The sequence below is a fragment of the Peromyscus californicus genome, unplaced genomic scaffold (assembly GCF_007827085.1).
Source record: "Peromyscus californicus insignis strain IS unplaced genomic scaffold, ASM782708v3 Scaffold_8__1_contigs__length_139910024, whole genome shotgun sequence".
Lineage (NCBI taxonomy): Eukaryota > Metazoa > Chordata > Mammalia > Rodentia > Cricetidae > Peromyscus > Peromyscus californicus.
In genome coordinates, this window is record NW_026294606.1 from 30306410 (window position 1) to 30330797 (window position 24388).

The 24388-nt window shown below is 44.5% G+C and overlaps 1 long non-coding RNA gene across 1 annotated transcript in view; it reads right to left on the reverse strand.

Moving 5' to 3' along the window:
* Positions 1–14064: 14064 nt before the first annotated feature.
* Positions 14065–24388, reverse strand: part of LOC128103906 (uncharacterized) — a 44736-nt gene continuing 34412 nt past the window's right edge. The window contains exon 4 of the long non-coding RNA XR_008215796.1: positions 14065–17987. This is a non-coding gene — a long non-coding RNA (uncharacterized LOC128103906). The remainder of the gene's footprint in view (positions 17988–24388) is intronic.

The window sequence follows — 24388 nt, forward strand, 5'->3', positions numbered from 1 at the left end:
AACACACGACGTTAGGTTGTTGGGAGGAAAGTCTGACGTGGGTCATCTCTTACCCTGTTCACATTCACGTGGAAGTGTGGTTTCTCCTAGTCATCCCTAAGGGCCTCTTGCCATCTCACGCAGAGGCCTAGGCATCATTTCATCCCTTCTGCTTTGCTCCCTTTGCCCTGGTTTGAATTCCAGAGGCTTCACCAAACTCTGAGTTTCTCCTTTGGGTAGGTGATGTGGTGAGAATGTGCTTACCATCCCTTGAGGTTAAGTGGCCTTATGACATGCTTTGGCTGGTGAACCATGAGCCGAAGACTATGTGTCACTTCCAAGGAGAACCTTCTAAGAGCCAGGGATTCGCTCCCCAGCTTCTCCCCTGCCTCTCCCATCAGGATTGCTTCATATGGAACCATCGTCCTAGGTCTTTGAGCAATGTCAGTGCAAAGCAGACAAATGGTGAGAGCAAGAAATAAATCATCATTTAACCCATTGAGATCGGGGCGGGGGCATTTGCCACCATCCATCATGGGGAAAGGCGATGTTTTAAGATATTCTCTTGTTTGGGGCCATTGTGGGTAGGAGAGTTCTCTGGTCTTGTGAACCTAGGCTATATGGCCATTATGGAATTTTTCTCCCACATCAGGATGGCAAGGATCTTCTCTGCAAGCTTGACTGGGATTCCTATCTTCCCCAGGGAGTACAGCATATGACCCCACTCAGATTCTCAATTGTTTTTTTAAAGGAACCTATTTTCCTTTCCCACTAGATGCTTATTCTACAAAGTAGAGAGTATCCCCAGCCCAGAACCTGTCTCTGTCAATCCCTCTCTGACACTGTAGTCTCAGACTTGATCTAGTTCTAAGGTGGTGGTCTGTTGGCTGTTGATTCTCTTCCTAATCATTGTTTGTGGCGTTACCTTATGATGGTGCCCTCAGGTAGCACCATTTTAGAACCTCAAACTCACACTCTGGCAAGTCAAAAGTTTTCCCTCTCAAGGCAGCCCTCCCACAGTTTCCATTCGCTTTGAAGTTTCTTTTTCAAAAACTAAGAAATACATGTGTGCCATTAAAATCAAATAGCACTATAACCCTGGAAATTAAAAAAGCACCTTTTAATTCTTTTCACTCTGCCAGTTAGTAGCTATAACCTAAGTAATGTCATTAGATCATTATTTTTTAAGATTTATTTTTATTATTTTCTCTCTCTCTCTCTCTCTCTCTCTCTCTCTGTGTGTGTGTGTGTGTGTGTGTGTGTGTGTGTGTGTGTGTGTGTGTGTGTGTGTATACAAGTGCCCAGAAGGCCAGAGGCATTAAACCCCCTGGAGATGGAGTTATAGGTGCATGTAAACCTGCCATGGGTGCCGGGAACTGAACTCAGGTCCTTTTGCAAGAACAGTACATGTTCATAACCCCTTGGTCATTTCTCTAGGCCCTAGGACACTATTTTTCACTTGTCTATTTTAAACAAAACCTACCTACTGATTTTCTGTAATAGAAAATGATCCTGTAGTACCTTGAACCAGCACAGCCCCTTTGTCTGTACTTCCTTTTCTCCCATCAACTCAATAGTGACAACATTAATAGTTTATATTTACCTTATGTCCAGGAACTGTGACTGAATCTGCCCATTATACATCTTCTTCATTTTTCTTCTTTGGATGGTTAATCTTAATTGCCATACTCGGATTGAAAAATGCTGTGGGACATTGGTGAAACACATGTCTGGATGGGTCTGGAGAGCATTTCTAGAGCTGATCAAGTCTTGGGATTCTGACCAAGGGTAGGGATTCATCCTTGGATGGATTAATGTAATAGCATCATTAGGAAATGGGGAAAGTAGGCAGGAGCCTAGCTGGAGAAAGTAGGTCACTGAGGGCACGTCCTTGAGAACTATATTTTGTTCTGTCACTTCCTTCATTTCCTTCCAGCTTCCTGTCTGCCATGATGTGGGCTGCTCTGATCAACCACACTTTCCCTGACATGAAGGACAGAATCATTTGAAACTGTCAATTGAAAACATTCTTCCTTCCCTAGAGTTGTTTCTGTCATGTGTTTTTGTTTCTATGATAAGAAAAGTAAAGAACCTTTGGATCTAATAGTTTTTGAAGCTAATAATTCATATTTTGGCTTGTTTATTTCTTCCATGAATTTTCAACAGAATTATAAAAAAAAATCCCTAAAGTAGTGGTTGGTGTATCTGTAAGATCAAACATATCAAGTAATCTACCTATTAATTTCATCCTTTTAAAGGTATATATCTCCAAACCATCAGTCCTTCTGCCAGAAGCAGGCTAGTCCTTGTCCTCTCCTATCCTGACCCCTTGCTTCTGTGGTTTCAGATGCTCTGTTCCCTAGAGTTCCTTCCTTCCTCCTTAGTTATGGATCCCTTTATTCTGAAGGCCTGATCTCTTGTAACTTCCAAGAAAGGATGGATGGGATATAGCTGTGTGTTTTATTCCATCCTTCCTCTGGTTCAGTCATTCAGTAGGTGAACAATCACTGTCATCTTGATCTCGGGCTTCCATCCCAGCTTTTGGGAAGACTATAACATTTGAATTCTCTTGCCTTTGTGTGTGACCTTTCCCTCCTCCTTTGAAGACCTTGGGACCATGTCTTGTTACAAGAATTTTAATGTTTCAGCCAGGGGCCTTCCTCATTCATTGTATCTGGGCATTTTGTAAAGCTTTAAGTTCAGAAATTTATATATTTTGTTGTATACCTAAGACCTGTGTGCTTTATTTATACATCTCAACATGAACCTTGTGAACAGCTCCAGAGTGGGGATGCTCACCCTCCCACATCTGTGCTTTCTTTCTTAAGATCACATATGTTTACAAAAGGAGCATGTGTGTGGAGATTTGCCTAATAGAACAGACTTAACTCTTTTTTTTTTAAGATTTATTTCTTTATTATGTAGACAGTGTTCTGCCTGCAGGCCAGAAGAGGACACCAGATCCCATTACAGATGGTTGTGAGCCACCATGTGGTTGCTGGGATTTGAACTCAGGACCTCTGGAAGAACAGCCAGGGCTCTTAACCTCTGAGCCATCTTTCCAGCCCCCCAGACTTAACTCTTGTCACCCTTCTCAGGGTTATTTATGCCTTACAGTTGCTTTGTAAAGTAGATATTATGAGGCCCACTTTACTGAGAAAAACTCAATTGTCTCCAAGTTTAAGTAACTTCCATGTAAGTCTACTGCAAACTCAGCTTTGAACCTGACTTATAGTCTTGCTGATCCCAAATACAACTTTTTTTAAGTTTATACTATTTCAATTGTTATACAAATTATGTATCCATACATCAAAACACTGAGTCAATGGTCTAGGTACATAGTATAGTCACACAGGCAGGGCCAGCCTATGGTTTGAATAACCATCCCTCAAAGTGTCATATATTAAAGCTGGGTCTTCAGCCTGTGAACTCCTGAGGGGTAGTGAAACCTTTAGAAGGTGGGTCCTAGTGAGAGGAAGATAGTAAATTGAGGGGTGTACCTTTGAAGGGGCTATTGGGCTCATGGCCCCTTCCTCTCTCTCTTTCATTTCCAACATGAGGTGAGCAGCTTCCTGTGTTACATAACTCCTGCTATGATGTACTGCCTCATCACAGGTCTAAAAGCAACAAGCCAAGTGACTATAGACCCAAACCTCAAAAGCTGAGAGCCAAATAAACCTTTCCTTTTCATAACTTGATGGCCTTGGGTATTTTTATCACAGTATCAGAAAGCTAACACGATACCTTATCATCAAATTGCTGAAAACCAGTGACAAAGAGAATCCTTAAGGGGAGCCAGAATATATTATGTTTGAGGAGGTAGGTGAGCTTCACTAGATTTGAACATCACACATGGGAATGTGTATTGAAATATCTCATGGTGGGCTGGAGAGATGGTTTGGTGGTTAAGAGCAGTTGCTGCCCTTCCTGAAGACCCCAGTTTGATCCCCAGCACTCACATCAAGTTGTTCCCAACTACCTGTAACTCCAGCTCCAAAGGATCTGTTGCTCTCTTCTGCCTTCTAGGAACACTCATGTGATTGTGCACACATATGCACATAAATAAAAATTTAAAAAGTAAATCTTTAAAAAAAGAAACACCATATGGTGCCCCATAAATGCATACAATATTTATATATCAGCTTATTAAAATAAATAAGATAAAAGAGCCGAGGAGGAAAAAGATAGACAGAGGAACAAACACACAAACCAACAGAGTTCTTACCAGAAACAAGGCAGCCCAGAAGGAAAAGAAAGTACTTTGTCTGTACTTGTTTTCAGCTTTATTTCTTTACTATATACTGTTCAGTTCTGGGGGTTGGGCCCAGGGCCTTGGTGTGTTAAACATGCAGCCTGCCACCGAGCTGCGGCCTGTCCCTGAAGCTCCAGTTCCTAATCACATTTCCCAAGTGCTTCCTGGGAACTATAAAAGGGCACAGGAAGGAAGGAAGACAGAACAGCCACGGGCTGCAAGACGTCTGTGTACAGTGCGTGTCAAACCCCAAGGAGACAAGTTGCTTTTTATGCTCTCTCTTTCTTGTCCTTTAGGAAACACAGACTCTTCCAGAGAAATGCAAATGAAATCAAAGTCTCCTGAAGCTCGAGAAGAATATTTGAAGACTGTTTCCTCCATAGAATGGGTGGAAACTAGTGCTCTGTGAAAACACTAGGTTGCCAGAGGCTCTGACTCTCTTGCCCTCTTTGATGCCCTCTAAGATGATGTTGTGTAGACACTGGCATCTCCACCCCTCAGGAGCAATGGAGAATGCCCACTGGACCCCTTTCCTTTTCAAACCAGGTTTCTTTAGGGAGTCACTTGGGACGTCTTTATATAAACATAAAGCATGAAAGACAGCCAGCTTGACCCTGGTGAGTGTCCTCAGTGTGTTGGTGAGACCCTCCCATTGAATCTGTGTCCCTTCCAACTCAATAATACAGAATTAAAGTGACCATTCTGGCCCCCTGTGATGGGAAGGTCTTGCAGAAGTAAGACTACTCATTGCTATAATGAAATCTTGAGAAAATAAAGATAAACATTTCCCTAGGAAATGAAATCTCCAATTAGGGTTCTTTTCCCACAATTAGATTTGTTAGGCTCGTGTCCTGGTTTTGCCACCTGGTGATTAATACATTACACCAATTAAACTCTGAGTAACTCTTTACATTTGCTCGCCTATTTTTCAGAGGCATGCACACAGAATTAGTCTGAATCAAAGGTGTAATTTATTTGTCTGTAGTCTGAGTCACTGAGTTCCCTCGGGCTATCTTTCCACTGCTCCTTTTTAATCTCCATGGAGTTTTTTTTTTTTTTTTTCAAAACATGATTTATTTAGAAACAACGAATTCTCCAGCCCAGAACCCAACCTGTTGTGTGTCTTCTGTTTCAGAATTTTCTGACATGACTGAAGACATTTAAAACCCAGAATTTTTCATGTTCTCAAGCTCTGAATTGGCACGTAGCAGAGAAAATTGAGGGACGGAGGGAGGGAGGGAGGGAAGGAGGGAGGGAGGATGGGAGGGAGGGAGGGAGGGAGGGAGGGAGGGACACAGGGATGTCCTATGCCCTACCCCCACCCCAGCTACTTAATATTTTACCACTACAGCATGAGAAAGCATTATACTATTAAGAAGTTGTCCTTCTCTGCTCTTGGCCTTATGCTGAAAGAACATCATGAGCCATGTGTCATGCTTTGAGAAATATGGGCCATGTGTATGATAGGGATCCCATAAGATGAGACTAGGACTAAACATGTACAGTCTACCAGTGTCACAGTGTGATGTCTCCCTCACTTGTGGTGCTGGTGGAAATAAACACACTGCTCACATACTGACTCACAGGACATGGTACTTGGTGACAGTAAACAACTAGGTGGCTGGCTTATACATTTTCTGTACTACAATTATTATTTTAGAATGTGCTCATTTGAAAAAAAAAAGTTAACTGGAGAGCAGCCTGAGGTAGGTCCTTCCTAGAGACTCCAGAGGCCTTGTTGACATAGATGACAGCTCTGTGCATGTTGTTCCCAAAGACCTCTCAGTGGGACAAGGGGTGAGGGTGAGGGATAGTGACATTAGTCATGACCTAGAATATGGCTTAGGCTGTATGTGTGTGTTTTGGGGGGGGATTAGGAGGAGAGGATTTTGAGACAGGGTTTCTCTGTGTATCTCTGGCTGTCCTGAAACTCTCTCTGCAGACCAGGCTGCCCTCAAACTTAAAGACCCGCCTGCCTCTGCCTCCCAAGTGTTGGGATTAAAGGTATGCACTGCCTTTATTTTTAATTGTGCAAGGATGTGTGTATGTGAGTGCAGTAGTGTGTGCTGTGGTGTGTGTGTATATGTGTGCCTATGTACATGTGAGTTTTGGTGACTATAGAGAGCAGAAGAAGATATTTAGTGTGCTGGGGCTGGAGCTACAGGTGCTTGTGAGCCACTTGTGGGTGCTAAAACTCATTCTCCCGTCTCCTGGAAGAGCAATAACTGTTCTTAACTCCTAATCCATCTCTCCAAGCCCCCAAAAGACAGGGTCTCACTATGTAGACCTGGCTGGCCTTGAACTCTCAGAGATTCTCCTGCCCCTGACTCTCAACTGCTGGTATTAAAGACATTTGTCACACCTAGCCAAAAGAAGTTTTTTTTTTAAATAATACAGATTATACTACATAATCTAGGTACATAGTTATCCACCCCATGTGAGTGCCCTCTATGATATTTATACAACAAAGTTGCTTAATGACAATTCCCAGGATGCCTGACCATCATTCTGCAACATGACTTTGCAAGTATAAGAGCCCAGGCACTAAACCACAATTTTCTACCATACTCTCTGTCTTAATTAGGGTGACTATTGCTATGATGAAACACCATTACCAAAACAACCTAGGGGGAAAAAAGGGTTTATTTGGCTTACACTTCCACATCACAGTTCATCATGGTAGGAAGTCAGGACAGGAACTCAAACATGGCAGTAACCTGACTGCAGGAGCTGATGCAGAGGACATGGAGGGATGCTCCTTACTGGCTTGCTCTCCATGGCTTGCTCAGCCTACTTTCTTATAGAACCCAGGACCACCAAGCCAGGGGCAACCCACTGCGTGCGCATGCGCGCGCACGCACGCACACACACACACACACACACACACACACACACACACACACACACACACACACACTGGGTGGTTCCTCCCACATCAACAACTAATTAAGGAAATGCACTACAGTTTTGCATACACCTGGATCTTAAGGAGGCATTTTCTCAATTGAAACTCCCTCTTCCCTGTGACTTTAGCTTGTGTCAAGTTGACATAAAACTAGCCAGGACACTCTACTAAAATTTTGTGTAACTCTATGGTGTATCATCAAAAACTACCAGAATTCAAGTTGTAGGACCTTTCTTAGCTAAACCATGTGACAACTGTATGAGTGACTCCCCCACCCCACCCCACCCCCACTCCCATCCCACCATCACCCTGGACCTCAGAGTCCTTGTGTAGCAATGAGAAGAATATATGGTAGGTTCAGTTGGTGAATCTGTAAGTCCAAATGTTTTAATGACTGCAGAAGCCCTTTGCAGTGTATGAGACTGTCCTGGTACAAAGCATTTGTGTGCAACTTTTTTGCTCTTAAACAGTGAAATCCACACTGGAGCCCTCAGAGGGATCCATTGCTGAGCAGTAAGAAAATACCAGAATGCCTAGAATGTTTACTTTTGACCTTTCATTTCTGTGTGTGCACTTGTGGAGAGTGGGAGTTGGGTGTGTTTCAGGGTAGATTGGTTTGTTCCACAGCGATTCCAATTTCCTTCTGGTTTGACTTACGAGGCTGCCGAGGCTGGAAAGCCAAAGAGACTTGCTTCCCAGACTGTCTCAGCCAAGGAACAAAGATGTGGTTTAGTTTTATGCATTCACCAATTCCTAGAACCTCAACCCTGGCAGTTTAACATCTCTCCTGCACGCATATTCTGGGTCTGCCTTACCCCAAACAGCCCAAGAACCTCCCTCATCCTGGCTCCTCCCTAACCAGCTGATCCTGCCAGGGGCCTGATTTTCAAATACAGACCATCCGATCTAGAGTCCCTACTCTCAATGTCTTCTTCACTGGGCTCTTGCCTTCTGGGTCTCCTAGCCTGGGTCACTATCTGCCTCTCCCAGCCCTGGAGACTGCCGAAATGAATTCAAATTGACCGGTCCTGAGCGTGCTCACCCGACCTCTTCTTTCACACAGGAAACACAACCTTTCTCTTCTACCTCCTAGGGACCTGGAGCTTCTCCCCACCCACAACACTCACACACCATGATGTGCTCATGGCAACTGTGAGTTATAAACTGTCTTTTCGGTGCTAGTCTCCTGGTTTCTTGTCCTCTTCAGAAGGCCTAAAGCAAGCTGAGCTACGATTCCATTTCAGATTTTGCTGCCTCCCATCCTCAGCCGAGACAGGCTCAGAAACTGCAGTGGGAAGTGAGGGTAGAGATGGGCTTGGCCATTTCTCTGCCTTAATCTGTATTCTCTGCTTTCCCACCTGCTGAGTAATGAGGGAAAGGGAGGGGGTTAAAGGTACAAGAAACTGTACATCTCTTTGGTGGCCTCTGGGGTACTCACCTGACCTCCTTCATCAGCACAGAAAAGTCAAGCACACAGACCATCATCCCCACCCCCACCCCCGATCCCAGTGGATCCTGGGAAGTCTGCTCCCAGTTCTTCTATCTCCTGTATGTGGCAGGAAGTGTATAGATGGGGGGAGGAGGGGAGGCAAGATACAGGAGTAGAAAAGCCATCCCTTTCTGTGGCTGGTTTCCAAAAGCGTGTTCTCTGTTTGTGAATGAGTATGTGGGAGGGCCGGCCACTGTGCATGTATACTGCCTTTGGTTGTATTTGTCTTTATTTTTTTGGGTTTAGGGCCATAAAAATTAGAAGATAGGAAAAGACACCTTTCTTCTTTTATTTTTAATTTACTTTTCAACTTATTTTGTTGTCCAAGTCTTACTTTGTAGCCCAGGCTAGCTTGTAATCATCCTACCTGCTGGACTCCAGGCATGCACCACCATATCCACCACAGAGTAGCCGAGTAGCATTTCCACATTAGGATGTAATCTTTCTGAGAATGCTTCCATGTTCTTTCACAGCTGCATTTTTCTGATAATTTCTTGTAGGTAGGAGTGCTCATGTTAATATTGCTCTTATTTTTCCACTAAGAGGTGAAGCAATGGGGCCATGATGAGCTAGGTAGCCTGATCTTCCACCAGGGCCATGATGACATCTAAGCCTGATCTGCTACTGAGGGCCACACCTAGGTCTGTGGCCCTATAGTAGCCAGGGTCTGTGTTTATATCCTTGGCTTCTGTTACCATTGATGGCCACGTGGATGCCCAGGGTCTGGGCTACCACCTGGGGACACGTTGGTGTCTGAGGGCCACACTGCCATTGAGGCCATGCCGATCTGAGTGTCCTGCACTGCCACCTGGAGCCACGCTGATATTCTGACCTAGGCTGTTGCTGAGGATCCATGGTCCTGTTGAAGCGGGGGTCAGTGTTGATCTCTGTGGCCCATATTACCAAAGGGGGCCACAGGGACCATGTGTGTTGAAATCCAAGGGCTGTGCTGAGCCTGCTCCACCCTTTGCTGACCCTGAGAGAGCTGACTCTGGCCTTAGCTGGCCACTGCAAAAGAAGAGCCAGCCCCACACTCATAGGAGAGATGGTCCCATCTCCCCTCATCATGGGCATGACAGAGCTGGCCCTGATGGCATGGGCATAGAAGAGCTGGCTCCACCTCTCACCTGAGAGGGGTAGTCCCAGTGGCCTGGACTGACCAAATCAGCTACCACCCAAACCTACATCCAGAGCTTTGAGCTGCAAGAGTGTGCGAAGGGACTGGTTCTGTGGAACCATGGTCGCAGGATCTCCATGACTCAGAGCAGCAGCAGGATATTGGAGAGGAGTCTTAGTCAAGTTTCAGTATTGATGGTGTGCCAGCAGCCAGAGGCCTTGAACCAGATCAACAACTAATTGCAAGTAGAGTTAAGTGGACAGAAGGGTCTGCTGCATGACACACCAATCCCAAAGCCACTAAGACGAATGAAGAGGTGCTGGAGAGGTGGGAAAGATGGAGGAGCAAAGTGGGGTTTTGGTTTCTTTGTTTTGTTTTGTTTTTAATTAATTTTTTTTACATTTTTTTTGGGGGAGGATGCTACAGGGATGAGGGACTAATATTGAGGAACTGGGAAATGAGAGGGGTTGGGGTGCATGATGTAAAATTCTAAAAAAAAAAAAATCAATAAAAAATTATGTTTAAAGAAGGAGGTGAAGAGAACCTAAGGGACTAGTTAGAGGTCACCTTGAGATTCATTGTCTAAAAGAGAAGGGAGGGCAAAGAGGGGGGAGGGGAGGGCAGAGAGCCAGGCAGCACTGAGCAGGCCCAGCCAGTACTTCCCCAGATCATCCTCCAGAACCGCTTTCCCAGGATCACAGGAACCATCTCCATCAGGGATTTATTGCTCTCAGGCAAGCTTTCTGTGGAAAAGAAGTCATGTAAGGGCAGCATAAAAGGTTATTGATTATCATTGGTCCATTTTGTGCTAGGTACTTAGATAAAAGAGAAAGAGAAAAACATAAATAATCTCTAAATTTACTTCTGCAGAAAGAAATGGACCAAATACCAATATGGCACCTTCCCAGCATAGACCGGTCCTGGCACTCATTAAAATTCAAAACAGTGATCTGAGCATGTCCTGGAAGGAACTGCCCAGAGTCTCACTAATGGATCTTGCCAGGCTCCTTTTCCAACTCTAGCAGAGGTTCTCTGAAGGAAGAGGGAAGAAAGTGTATACGAGAACCATTTACAAGGCTTGTTAACCTAGTTCCTTGGGCCATCCCAACAGGTTTGGGCCAAACCAATGATGTACATTGCTAGCAAGTCCCCAGGTGTTTGAGCACTCCCCAGATGCAGCTATATTAAAATAGCACAGGCTGATAATTTATAAACAATGGGAACTCATTTCTCACTGTTCTAGATCAGATCTAGTCCAAGTCCAGATTAAGTCCAAGATCAAGATTGGATCCTGCACAACTTGAAGAGTTCTGTAGAGCTCATTATGCTTAGACTTCATCCTGAGTGGTCCTGTTTTCCCAGGAGTAGTTCCCACCTCCTGGATAGTTTTGGAGGCCAGAGAGGGAAGTGAGGAGAGCTGAGTATTATCCAAGCATTTCCAATATTCTTTAGGCAGCACTCTGGGGCAGGTAGCATTGTTCCATTGTCAACATGATGAAACTGAACTTAGGAAAAAGCTATTACCTACCCAAAAATTGGCCAGCTGTCATGTGATAACATAGGTCTAGCTAGGCATGTGGTGCATGCCTTTAATCCCAGCACTCAGGAGGCAGAAGCAGACAGATCTCTGAGAACTCGATGACAGCCTGGTATATATAATGTGTTCCAGGACAGTCAGGGCTATGTAGAGAGCCCCTGTCTCAAATAAATAAATAATTAAGACCTGAGGTTTGACCCCCATGAAAGGAATCCAGGGTGGAAAGTAAGGTCTCCAAACAGACACAAAACAGGCCAGAGTACCCCAGAGGGTTCATGAAGCAGAGGGGTACACTCATGGAGTGACTGACATTTATTTGACACACCCCCTCCCAAAATGCACCATCAACATCTTATTTTCTTTCTTCATGATCTAGGAAAGGATGTTCTTAGATGCTAGTCTACAGGCACAGCTTACAGAGAAAGCAGTATTGGGGCAGGGAAAGCCTGGAAATAAATTTGCCACCCTCATTTTGTGGGGCTATCTTCATGGAGGATGCTATTAGAAGTCTAAGATGAACAAAAGCAAGGCCATTGTACCACGCACAACAGAAATACACCCCAAACTCTCTTTTGGCTAAAATGAGTAACAGCTACATTACCAATTACAGCCCCATCCATTCCTTTCTCCCCTGTTGTGGTCATCTCCTGAGATGCCCAATTACAGAATCACTCCAGCTTTCTCACAATAGCCAATCTACAGCCCATCCAATATCCCCGAATCATCCAAGCAAACTCCAATTTTCTGTCCCTCCTAACACCTGTCCACTAAGATTCCCCATGATTCCCCATGCCCTGTGTTCTCTACCACTGAAACAGATGGACCCCAACTTGCTCAACAGGAGAGTGATTTTGGTAGTCTCAACAGGGGACATGGGACACTGGCAGTGTCCATTCTGTTGGCTCTGTTTGAAGGGGTAGGGCAAGCCTACTGCCTTTTTGGAGAAGCATGTCAGGAAGAGGACCAGGGAAGGCACTGCAGATTGTGAAGGAGGATTTCAAAAGGAAAGACACTGGTAGGGTATGTTAGGATGGGGGTCCTGCCCAGACACTTATTCCATCTTCCAACACAGTTGGCTGCCAAGAACATACAGGGCACTGTTGGCACTGGCTTTGGTTTGAGGCAATAACTAGGTGAGGAAAAAAAACACAACAAAACAACTCTATGCCAATATAGTGAAGAGTAGATGACACAGCGGCCCCCTGTTCTGAGCTACCAAGATTGCCTCTTCACCAATCAGTCTACAAATGTAGCTGAGTGTACATACAACCTTAATCTTGAGTGTAGGGGCTCAGGACAGACTGAGGGACTGTGTGGCTATCCAGGAAACCCTCTGCTTTCCAGAGAAAAACTGGTCAGCACCCTGCTATCATTGGCAGAAGTAGCTCTGAGCTTCTGACCCAAGACAGCACATCTCTAGGCTGGCTGCCAGTGTCTCTGTGGATCAGGGATGACAGGGTGTGATGCATCTATTCTGGTTCTTTCTTGGGGCACTTGGCAGCAAAATAGATGAAAGGCAGTATAAGCATATTTGTTCCCTGTGGCTGTTGTAATGAACTACCACAAGCTGAGTGCTTTGAACACTATAAATTTATTGTCTCACAGTTGTAGAAGATAGAAATTGGAGGTAGAGCTATTAATATTAACCAGTTTCTTGTTACTACAATGAAACACCTGTGCAGGCTACTTCACAGTGGAAAGATGTCCACTCAACCCACAAGTCTGTAGACCAGAAGTCCAAGCAGCATGACCCAGTCTCTGGCAAGGAATCACACACACACACACACACACACACACACACACACACACACACACTTGGTCACATTTGTATCACATCATAGCAGGACCATGTTATATATCTCTAGAACTTTCCTTTTCATGATAAAGTCGCCAGGGAGTAAGGTAACCCAGATCCAGAAAGACAAATATTCCAGGTTCTCACTCATATGTGGATCCTAACATAGACTCTTTGATTAGTAAGTTTGATTTGGAGTACCCCTAGCATCTAGAAAACTCGAAAAGGACCATGGGTGGAAAGAGGAAGAAATAGTGTAAGGAAAGGGGGATAGTACCAGGTGACAGTGGCGCACGCCTTTAATCCCAGCTCTCAGGAGGCAGAGGCAGGCGGATCTCTGTGAGTTCGAGGCCAGCCTGGGCTACAGAGTGAGTTCCAGGAAAAGGCGCAAAGCTACACAGAGAAACCCTGCCTCGAGAAACCAAAAAGAAAGAAAGAAAGAAAGAAAGAAAGAAAGAAAGAAAGAAAGAAAGAAAGAAAGAAAGAGAGAGAGAAAGACAGAGAGAGAGAGAGAGAGAGAGAGGAGAGAGAGAAAGAAAGAAAGAAAGAAAGAAAGAAAGAAAGAAAGAAAGAAAGAAAGAAAGAAAGAAAGAAAAAAAGGAAGAAAGAAAGAAAGCGAGCAGGGGGATAGTAGAACACAGTCGATGTGAAAGGGAAAGGGGAATAGTGGAAGAGGTTTAAATGGGGAGAGGGGGTGGGAGTAGAAGGCGAAGGAGGAGGTTGGGCATAGGTAACTAATACTAAGCATGTTTGAAACCATCCATCAAGAAACCGGTTGTTTTATAAACTCCCTGAGTATACACATTTAATTTTTTTTCATGTAAGAGTTTAATTGGAGTTGCCCTACATAGGGGATTATATCATCCCAGAAGCCACAAGTGGCCAAATCAAAAGCCAGTTCCAGGTATGGGATACCTCCCCTCGAGTTATTAATTGGTGGTATCCTGGGACACACACACACCCAACAATAAATTCTTGTTTGCCCACAAGAACTGAATAATGAGACTTTATTGATGAACGCACCACACACATTGGTCACAGGCTGTGGAGAAATCAAGCTGGTATTGACCAGAAGCTTCCTCCTGCTGGTTAGCTTTTACAATACTAGAAGGTGCTATTCAGGGAGCATGGTAGGAGGTACATGTGATCAAAATACATTGTATGAAATTCTCAAAAAATTAATGACATTGTTTTAAGAGAAGAAACAAATAGAGTCACCAAGGTTCAGTCAGGAGGGCTCCCTCCTAAGAATCTAATCTAACCTAATCTCTACCCTCAAAACCCAGAAGACATTCCCATCCTTTTAACACCATTAGCATAAAACTGTGGACGTTAAACTCCTTCCTGGACTGGAAGGAAAGATAAATCCTACTCAAACAATAGCAACCTTTACAGACAGGTTCCCTCTGAGGGATCTCAGGGAAGGATCCATTCCAGGGCTTCTCTCCTCAGTGTGTAGCTAGCTATCATGACATGACATTTCTCTGTATGCCTAGCTCAGTGTCTAAATTTCCCATTTTTATAAATTCACCAGTCATGTTGAGTCATGGTCTGCCTCTCTGCAGAGACCCCATTTCTAAAGAGATTACACTCTAAAGTCAGCCGGAGGGAGGACTTCCACATATGACTTTGGGAATGGAAGAAATACAGTTCAACCTGTCACAGTGAGAAAACAGAGAATCCAAGAAGACATTCAAGACACCATCTTGGAAAGTCCTATTCCAGCCTCATGTGTCCATGAGCCCCCTAGAGACCTACAGAATGCAACTCTACTGAGAAGGTCTGAGGTGGGGCCCAAAGTCTGTTTCCAAGACGCATGGGTTTGGATGCTTACATAGCTGGGACAGAAAACATATACAGAGCTCTGAGGCAGAAAGACATGTCTTAGGGTGTCTGGTGTCCCCTGAAGAGGATTATAGCAAACAGAAGGACTGAGTGGCTCCCTTAGCTTCTTAAGGTACGTGTTGTGAATCCTCACTATACTTGGAAACTTGAAAACCTTGGTCATCCTCTCTCCTCCTAGAACTCTGTTTGCCTGGTCTGGAGTAGACTTCAGTGTTTTAAAAAGCTCCCCAGGTAACTATCTTTGTTTTTGGAGATCCCTCTCACAGCCCACAGCTTTATATTCTAACAACTTTACCTGCTAACAAGTGACTCTTAATTCCATGGATGTTAACCCATTGGTTTCAATGGTGGGAAAGTGTCTTTGAACAGACAAGTCTTTTGTTCTTCAAATAACAATAGCATGGAGTCATTCCATGATTTGTAAGAGTATCATTGCCAAGCAGTTTGGAGTTGAGGCAAGGCCTACAGTGCCACATCCTTTACAAGAGTAGAGAAATGTCCCCTGTATCCAGGGAAGCACTGAGCACTATTTAAGGCAAGAACAGCTCCCACCCTATGCACACAGCACTGTGATACCCTGTAATGGTGCTTTAACAGAAGGTAGACGGCAGCATGAGAAGGGCCTTCCGCCAGTAGTTCTGGGGCAATGAGACCCAATAGGCCACTACCAAGGGCAGGTGCTTGCAAACCATCAGATGTGCTGGGAATTCCCCAAGTGCAAGGTCATTGTGTTGGCAGCAAAGGGAAAAAATTAGGAACAGGTAAAATAGGAGAGTGGTTTTTTTGGATGGTGGTATAAAGAAGAAAGCTTTTGTTTAAATCTCATAAGCTTAGTATGGTGACCTATATCTATAATCTCAGCACTCAGAAGGCAGAAATGGCAGGGGGAGGGGGGGAGTGACTTCCACACCAACCTAGGCTACATAATAATATCCAAAAAAATCAAGCCAAAACAACCACCACAAAAGAGTGTGACAATCTGAAAGAACACCACCAAAACGTACTTTCTTAACGATGCTGACTTCCAGTTTGTCTGAGTAGATGATATTCACTATGGTTTGAAAAGGTCTCTCAAAGTTTCTATACTGGAAATATAATCCCCACTTCAACAATACTGAGAGGGGCCTAATGTGAGGAGATTCAGCATCTAGGGAAGGGCTGAGGAGGCCATTGTTGCAGGAATGGACTAGTTCTCTCCACACTGGCTTTTTATAAAAGCATCCCCCTCTTGCCCTTTCAGCCTTCATACACAAGTTCTTCCCTCTTCCCACCTTCCTCTAAGCAGGACAGACTGTGGTACCGTTGAAGGAGATGTCCATGCATCTATCCCAATGCCCAGTCCGGTGATTGCTCACCAAGCAGCACAGAAAGTACTTGGTGAGTGAGCATCAAGTCTCCAGGTCTTGAAGGTCAAGTTCTTACCATGGAGAATGTGCCTTGATTTACTTCCTGCCCCATTGGGTACCACAGTGCTGTGTGCACATCGTGACAGCTGTTCTTGCCTTGAGCAGGCTCTGGTAATTATACTTTACAGGTTGTGCTTTTTAACAGAAGGGTAGGTGGGAAGGGTGAGAGTAGTGGCTATGGGGACCAGGAGGAGCAGTCATCTTTGACCTTGACTCTTCTCCCTTGGAAACAGTCTAGGTTCCAGCAGTGCAGCCACCGACGTCCCTGGACACCACTGAGCTCAGAGCTGCAAGCCGCCTTTGCAGAGTGGAGTCTTCCTGAGAAGCCTGAAGTATCCTTGTCGACACCTCCTCTGTCTCACACATTTAGCTGCACATTCCCACGCAGCACTACCCCCTAGGCACCCAATTTGCCCTCAGATGACCCTGGAAAGTGTTGCTTCCTACCAAGAGAAGTAGGGCATACTTTTACCCCAGGCAGGCACCCTCAGGCCAGGCCTGCACATCCCAAATAGATTTCAAGAGCACAGCAGATGTGTGGAGAGTGATTAGTAACTAGATGTTGGCACAGCTCAGCTGCCAAAGTTGAAATCTATTCATAATAATCAGCTAGTTCTTGTTGAGTATTCACAGGGAGCTGGGGCTTTGCTTGGTCCCACTGCCAGAGGCACAAGAGACACATGAGGTGGTTTCCAGACTGGGGTACAGTTTTCTTCTTACCTGAGGTGACAAGAGTAGTACTAAGGACAACATGCAGAAATTACATCATACAACAATCTATCTGCATGCTAAAGATACAACAGAATAGGAGCAGGAAAATGATGCGGAACAGGGCTAGGTAGAGAAGATAAGCAGAAACCTGGCCAGGTGGATAACAGAAAGAGGGGTTGCATCACTATCAAAGTTACTGTTGGAGCAAAGGTACAGGGATGCAAACAAGCATATTGTCTAATTGGACCACAAGGAGCTTGGCTGGCTCACAAACAGGGTGTGCTGGAGCTGAGCAACAGAGTCACTGACTTGTTTGGGCCTCACTGATGGTAAAGTTGGAAAACTTTGATGCATCGGGCTTTAGGCTGGAGTCTGAGTGATCAACTTACTCAGCAAACCAGACAGGCCAGATGCTGCAGGGGCAGCAGCAACCAGAGAAGAGCATGGCAGGCACATGGAACACTGCTGCAGGACCAGGCTGAAGAAAGAATAGCTCCTAAGAGAATGGTAGGATATGGTAAATAGGGGCTGGGGCCAGAAAAGCAGCTCACTGGATGAGAACAGGCTTAGCTTGTATGGGGGAGAAAGCTACTGGAGACTGTCCTTCGCCCCAGGCAGTAGCACTCTGCAGAGTTTCCCTCTGCCTACAAGGCAGAGAAGTCAAGGAGGTGGAAGCTGGGACATCCTGCTCTGTCTGGTTCAAGGCCTGCTCTACAGCCCCTTGAGCAGCCTCCACATCCCTTTGAGCAGCCATGCAGCTCGGTTTGTGCTTGCTTTAGTCCTCTGCCTCTGTGACAAGGGGTTGGTGAGAATACCTCTCAGAATCAATTTGAAAAGTGGCTGAAAGCTTAGAGCACATTATAAGAACACAGCTCTAACCTACCATTAGCATTCCTCCTGGGTAGTATTCCTTTCCATATGAACAAAGGAGTGCTGGAGAGATGTCAGAAACTGTTAATAGAAAGCAAGAGAATAACTTTTCAATAAACAGACTTTTAAATAGAACTTTTTCACTTGGGTATTGAACCTTTCTATATCTGTTCATTTTGTTGGGGGTTGAACCCAGGACCTCATGCATGCTAGGCCAATGCTTTCTCACCAAACTACATTCTTAGACCCTTATCAGGCTATGAGCCAGAGTCTTACTATGTTCCTCAGACCAGCCTCAAACTTTTGTACTCAAATGATCTTCCTGCCTTCGCCTCTTGAATAGCTGGGATTAAATGTGCCATTATAGTTTGAATCTTCAACGTTCCCCCAAAGACTTCTGTGCTAAAGGTGTGGTGAACAAGCCTACGGCACAATTAGGAGTTGGTGGAACCTTTAGAAGTGGGGCCAACTGAGAGAAAGCTGGGTTACTAAGGCATGCCCTTGAAGTGATACTGGGAACCTAGGCACTTCTTCTCTTTGCTTCCTGACTGCCATGAGGTAAGCAACTGTGTTCTCACACATGCTCCCTGCCATGCCATTCCACCTTGCCATAGCTCCCATAGCCAAGCAGCCATGGATCAAAATAAACCTCTCCTTTTTTTTAAGCGGTTGCTATCACATACTCTATTACAGTATCAGAAAGCTAAGAGTAGTACATACCACTGAACCTGGTTTTCCATGTGTATTTCAAAAGTACTTTTGTCTGTCATGTCTGAAAGATTTTGAAATCTCCCTTTTATAGATATATACAGTTATCTAAGGCTTGTACATACATATGCACATATTCTATGTCTCTTTTCTCTCTCTCCTCTCCTCCCTCCCTGCTTCCCTGACTTTTGTCCTTGCTTGCAACATGTGGTATATGTGCCATGTTAACATAAGCATTTCCAGGGACTTTCGTTATGACTCTATTGCTCATTTGCATTGAACTAGATAAGCATTTGAATTAATGTGTAAGTTAACCTTAAATCAGGGTGCAGTGCAAACCCATCAGCAATGTTATATTTATATGAACTTATATTTCCATCAATGGTGACGATAAAAAACAATCTCAAGGCAAGCCCAGACTTGAAATGCTTTGAATATATTGTAATACATTAATTCCGTGGAGGCTTTCGAGGCGGCCTCATCAGGCGTTTGGAAATCATTTATCTTAAATGAGGCTCTGTAATGTATGAGGGCATTAAGAGCGGCAGTCAATTATGCCGACTTCATGTTTTACATTAAAAAATAGGAAGCATCGTAATTCCTGTTGGGGGTGAGGGCATTTTTCTAATCCCATAATTAGCTCTCTAGGCATCCAAAAAGAACATTTCATTCTGGTCTTTGGAATAGCCACCTCTTTTTAAAGTCGGGTAATGTATGCGTTGGCAGACACAAAGACCAAAATAGACCAAGTGGTGCCTTCCCTGGTACCTTTAGGTGATGAGATATGGGAGAAAGGAACAAAAACAAGGAAGATGTGGATGGCATTTATGGCAATGAAAATTTGTCAGCAGCCCCCACCCCAGCCCTGCATGTGTGCGTACACACACACACACACACACACACACACACACACACACACACACACAGAGTTAAGTCATTCCACCTCCTCCTACATAACCCAAACTATGTGAGGGATTCTGTGCCAGGCTTTGGCAGCACAGAGAATAATCAAAGGTCCTCTCTATCCTCAAGAACTTCATTGTCTAGTGAAAGGGATAGCACAATCATGTAATTATGATGCAATGCCAGATGTAGATTTCAGAAAGGAAAATGTGCTCTTAGGACCTGCCCACACACAATGCTGCAATGCAGGAGTGTCCAGCAGAAACCCTTAGCCAGCCGTAAGCTTGCCTCAGCTTTTTTTGTATCTAAGATGAAGCATGGAGGTCTCTGTTCTCTGTGACTCAAGCTATGATCTTGGAGACTCACCAGCTGGTAATAGTTTCTTGGCAAAGCATTTGTGTGCACCTGAGGGCACTCATTCATTCATCAAACACCCCTTTAGTGTAAGTCACCGGTGTTAGTTCCCACAAACATACAAGATTGACAGCATGGTAGTTTGGGGTCTAGGTATTTAACTGTGCTATGGCATCTAGAGTTAATGATTCCAAACTGATGGACAGCAAATAAGCATTCTACATGGAAATGGAAAAATAAGAGCCTAACAGTTGACTACCAGAGCTCTGAGAGTCTGGGATAAGATCATCTAGTCCATAATTTGGTTTCTGATGCTGTGATAAAAAACACTAACTGTGGTAAAACTCTTTACAACTCATGGTCACAGTCCATCATTGAGAGATGTCAGGACAGGAAGTCAAGCAGGAAGGTAGAATCAGGAACTGGAGAAGATACTATAAAAAAACACTGTTTACTGACTAGCTCTCCATGGCTTGCTCAGCCTGCTTTATTATATAATCCAGGACCACCTGCCCAGGGATCAAATAGACTGTTGTTCCTGGTTCTAGAAGAGAGGCCAAAGAGGTACATGCAGTGTGAAAGGAAAGAACAGAATAGAACAAGTGCACCCCAGAGTCAGAAGAGGATCAGTTCATCCTACAGATGTCTGACTCTGTGGTAGGGACCTTGCTGAGCTCTGAGGTATGTCCTAGGCAAGGCAGAAATGAAGCTCCCTCCCAATGGCCCTTCCATCTACTCCATGATGAAGTCCAAGCTCTCCAATATGGTGTAGGTGGCCCACAAGGGTGTCAGGACCTAGCAGATATGGTAGCATTTTGCTCTTTTTATGTTCAACACCTCAAGCAGTCTCTCCCTTGTGGGTTGCTGGATACACATATGGCCAGAATATACTGACCACTGCCTTGGTTCATTTTCTCTTGCTGTAACAGAATAAGTGGGACTAAATAATTTATGAACTTATTTCAACTCACTGCTCTGGAAGTCCATGAGCACAGCTTCTGAAAAGAGCCTTATGCTGCCCGGAGTCATGGTAGAATGTGGAAGGGCAAGTGAGCAAGCAGATTCAGAAGAGAGGACTTATAAGGACAGATCACTTTTAGACAAAGACATGGGCAGCTTACCACTCTTCTGGTATGGAGAACTCATTGCCATGATTTGACATTAGGGCTCTGTTCCATGACCCCGACTCTTGCCATGAGGTCCCATTGAGTAAGTTTCATTAAGGGAGTAAGCTTCAATATGACTTTTGATGGAGGTGAACCATTCAAGGCACAGCATCTATTTTAAAACTCTTAGCAATCATATGAGGGTTGTGTCTACAGGTGACTCCATAAACACTCTAAAAGGTGAGTCTCAGAAGTACAGCGTTTGCCTACCACATTCACATGTAAGGCCCTGATTCTGTCCCCAGCATTGCTGTAAGTAAACAAACAAAATTATACTGGGCTATAATGGTTGGTAATAAAGGGCTGCAAACAGTATGTTTTTGTAGAAGGAGTCCCTGATACTGTGGAAACACAAGTTGTGATGCCGTGATATCAAGTTGGCAATGATTGATGGTGCATGCACATGGGGTTGGGAGAAGGTCACTCTATCTGCCAGGATCTCTGCTAGAGATGTTTCACTGAAACAACTCTTGTGCAAATAGGTGTGGGCAGGGTTGGGCAAACAAATAAAGGTTATGGTATAATAAAAATATACTTCCCAGGTTCCAGATACAGAATTCCTAATGCCTTTGGAATTTCCTGAGTGATGAGAAAACCATGTTATTCACAGCAAGTCCTCATAGCAATTCATATGCTAATGAATTGAGTGTTGGTGAACCCCTAGGTGACTTCAGGGTGGGGAGAGCAGCCCACAACATGATAACAGTTGGAACTTTAGCACCCTCATCCCCAACCACTGAGGATATGCCAGGGGCCAATGAGCCAACCAATAGTTGATTCCATTAAAAGTCTGGGAAATGAAGCTTAAGGGAACTTCCTGTTTGGTGAACATGTTGATATACCCAGTAAGTGATGCACCCTGACCCCATGCAGACAGTGGAAACTCCACTTGAGACCTCTATAGACCTTGTCTCCTGCAGCTCTTTATTTGGCAGGTCCTGGCTTGCATGCTTCCTAGTAAAAATGAATTTGTAAGCTTAGCGCATTCCTGAATGCTTTGAGTCACTCCAGTGAACCACAGAACCAGTGGAAGGGGCATAGGAACTTCAGTTTGTTTCCCTCACCAAAGAGTAGGTTTGGTGTAGAAAGAGCAGGTAATGATGATGCAACTCTCCTTGTATCCCCCTTCTCTTCTGCCTGTGCTTGCTCACTTACCTTTCCACATTCTACCATGACTCGGGCAGCATAAGATTCTCATCAGAAGCCATGCTTGTGGGCCAAAGTGGTTTATCTGGGGACTCATGACTGACAGTTGAAATGGAGGTGGCCTCAGTAGACAGAGTCCCTTGCATTGTGTGGTCTATGCTGCCTTTAAGAAGTGTTGGGATTGAATGGAAGTGTAGGACACCCAGTTAAGTTCTCACAAGCAGAGAACGTTGGGGGAGGAACATAGTGGTGCTTAAGACCCACAGATTCTGGCAACAATGAAAGCTGTTACCACTTCCAGAGGTAGGGGGACAAAAAGGGGAGACAAGGAGGAAAACTTCTGCAACCAGGAGAAACAGAAATCTGGAGACTAACCCCACATGGGCCCTCACCAAGTGTAGAACTAGCAGGAGCTGCGTTCCCTGGTGACATGCGAAACGGAAATGATTGGCAGTCCATACTACAGAGAAAAGAAATGCTTCAGGGCTTCGTAATCACTTGACTGGATTTGGAATCAACTAGGGGATACAACTCTGCTTATGTCTGTGAGGGTATTTCCAGAGAGGTTGGTTTGTTTTTTGTTTTTTGTTTTTTTTTTTTTTTTAGATTCATTTATTTATGCATTGTATGTATATGGGTGCTTTGTATGTACACCAGAAGAGGACATCTGACCCCATCATAGGATAGTTGTGAGCCACCATGTGAGTGATGAGAATTAAACTCAAGATCTCTGGAAGGGCAGTCACTGTCCTAAATCACTGAGCCAGCTCTCCAGCCCCCTCCAGTGAGTTTTTACTGAGCAGGGAAGACCAATCCTGAAGCTCAGCACCAGTATTTATCTATCTCTGCTTCATGACTGTGACCAGCTGCCTCCTATCCTGATGTCAGACCCTCTCTGCTATGATGGACAGTGGAAGCCAAAATACATTATTGGCACTGAACCTTCCAACTGAGGAGCCAAGATAAACCTGTCCTTCCTTTCTTAAGTTGCTCTTGTCAGGCATGCTATCACAACAGTGAGAAAAGTGATCAATGCAGGGCTGGACAACAGCTTGGGGAAATGGTTAAACCACAGAAGTAACTGATGTTATAAGCATATATTTGGCCAAAACAAGTCTTGAGCTATTTATAAACAAAGCAGCCACATGACATGTTTGTAAAATGTGCACAACACATCATGACCCAACTCCTGCTAACCCTGACAGTACGATGATGAGGGGTGCTAGATGGTAAATGAGGGCTGTCAGATTGGGCAGCAGAAGGATGACAGGCACATGAGTGAGATAGCAGACAGCGGGCACTCTAAAAGTGTTAGCACCTGCAGATGGGAGCATGTAAACCCCACAGAAAGGGTCAGAAGGCTGGCTCAGGAAAGCAGGCCAGTAATGAAATGTGATAGACCATAGGGAACATCTATAGCCTCTGAAAATTTTCAAAATATTTTCCAGAATGTTCTTTTATAAAAGACTATGAACAGCCGGGCGGTGGTGGCGCACGCCTTTAATCCCAGCACTTGGGAGGCAGAGCCAGGCGGATCTCTGTGAGTTCGAGGCCAGCCTGGGCTACCAAGTGAGTTCCAGGAAAGGCGCAAAGCTACACAGAGAAACCCTGTCTCGAAAAACCAAAAAAAAAAAAAAAAAAAAAAAAAAAAAAAAAGACTATGGACAATACATACACACAAAGTACACATATGACTTATGTGGCCAAAAGAGACTCTCACCAGGGCCTGCACAATGCTGCTTAGAAGTCTGCCTTTAAAACTGTGAGATAAATCTTCTTTCTCAGAGAGAGATAAAGAGAGAAAGAATAAATTTAAAAGAAATTTCCAAAGAAGATGCTTGAGGAAGTGATGGTATTTCTGAAAGTGGGATAGGAATACCCTTCAGAGGTGATTTAGATAAATCAGAAAGTAGAAACAAAAGAAACAACACAGAATAGTAGTAAATGGCCACAACCTATTACACCAGACCAGAGCACAGTCCAACAACTAGGAAGAAGGGTATTATGTTCCATTGCTTAACATACTACCATGTTTGTCCTTGAGAAAATTTCAAGGACATTAGTGAGCGTCCCCCCTCCCCCAAAAAACTATCAGAGACTAGTGTTGTGGAATATTCCTTTACATTGTGTGAAGATGTGTCACTGTGATTTGTTTAATAAAGAGCTGAATGGCCATTAGATAGACAGGAAGAGGTTCGGTGGGAC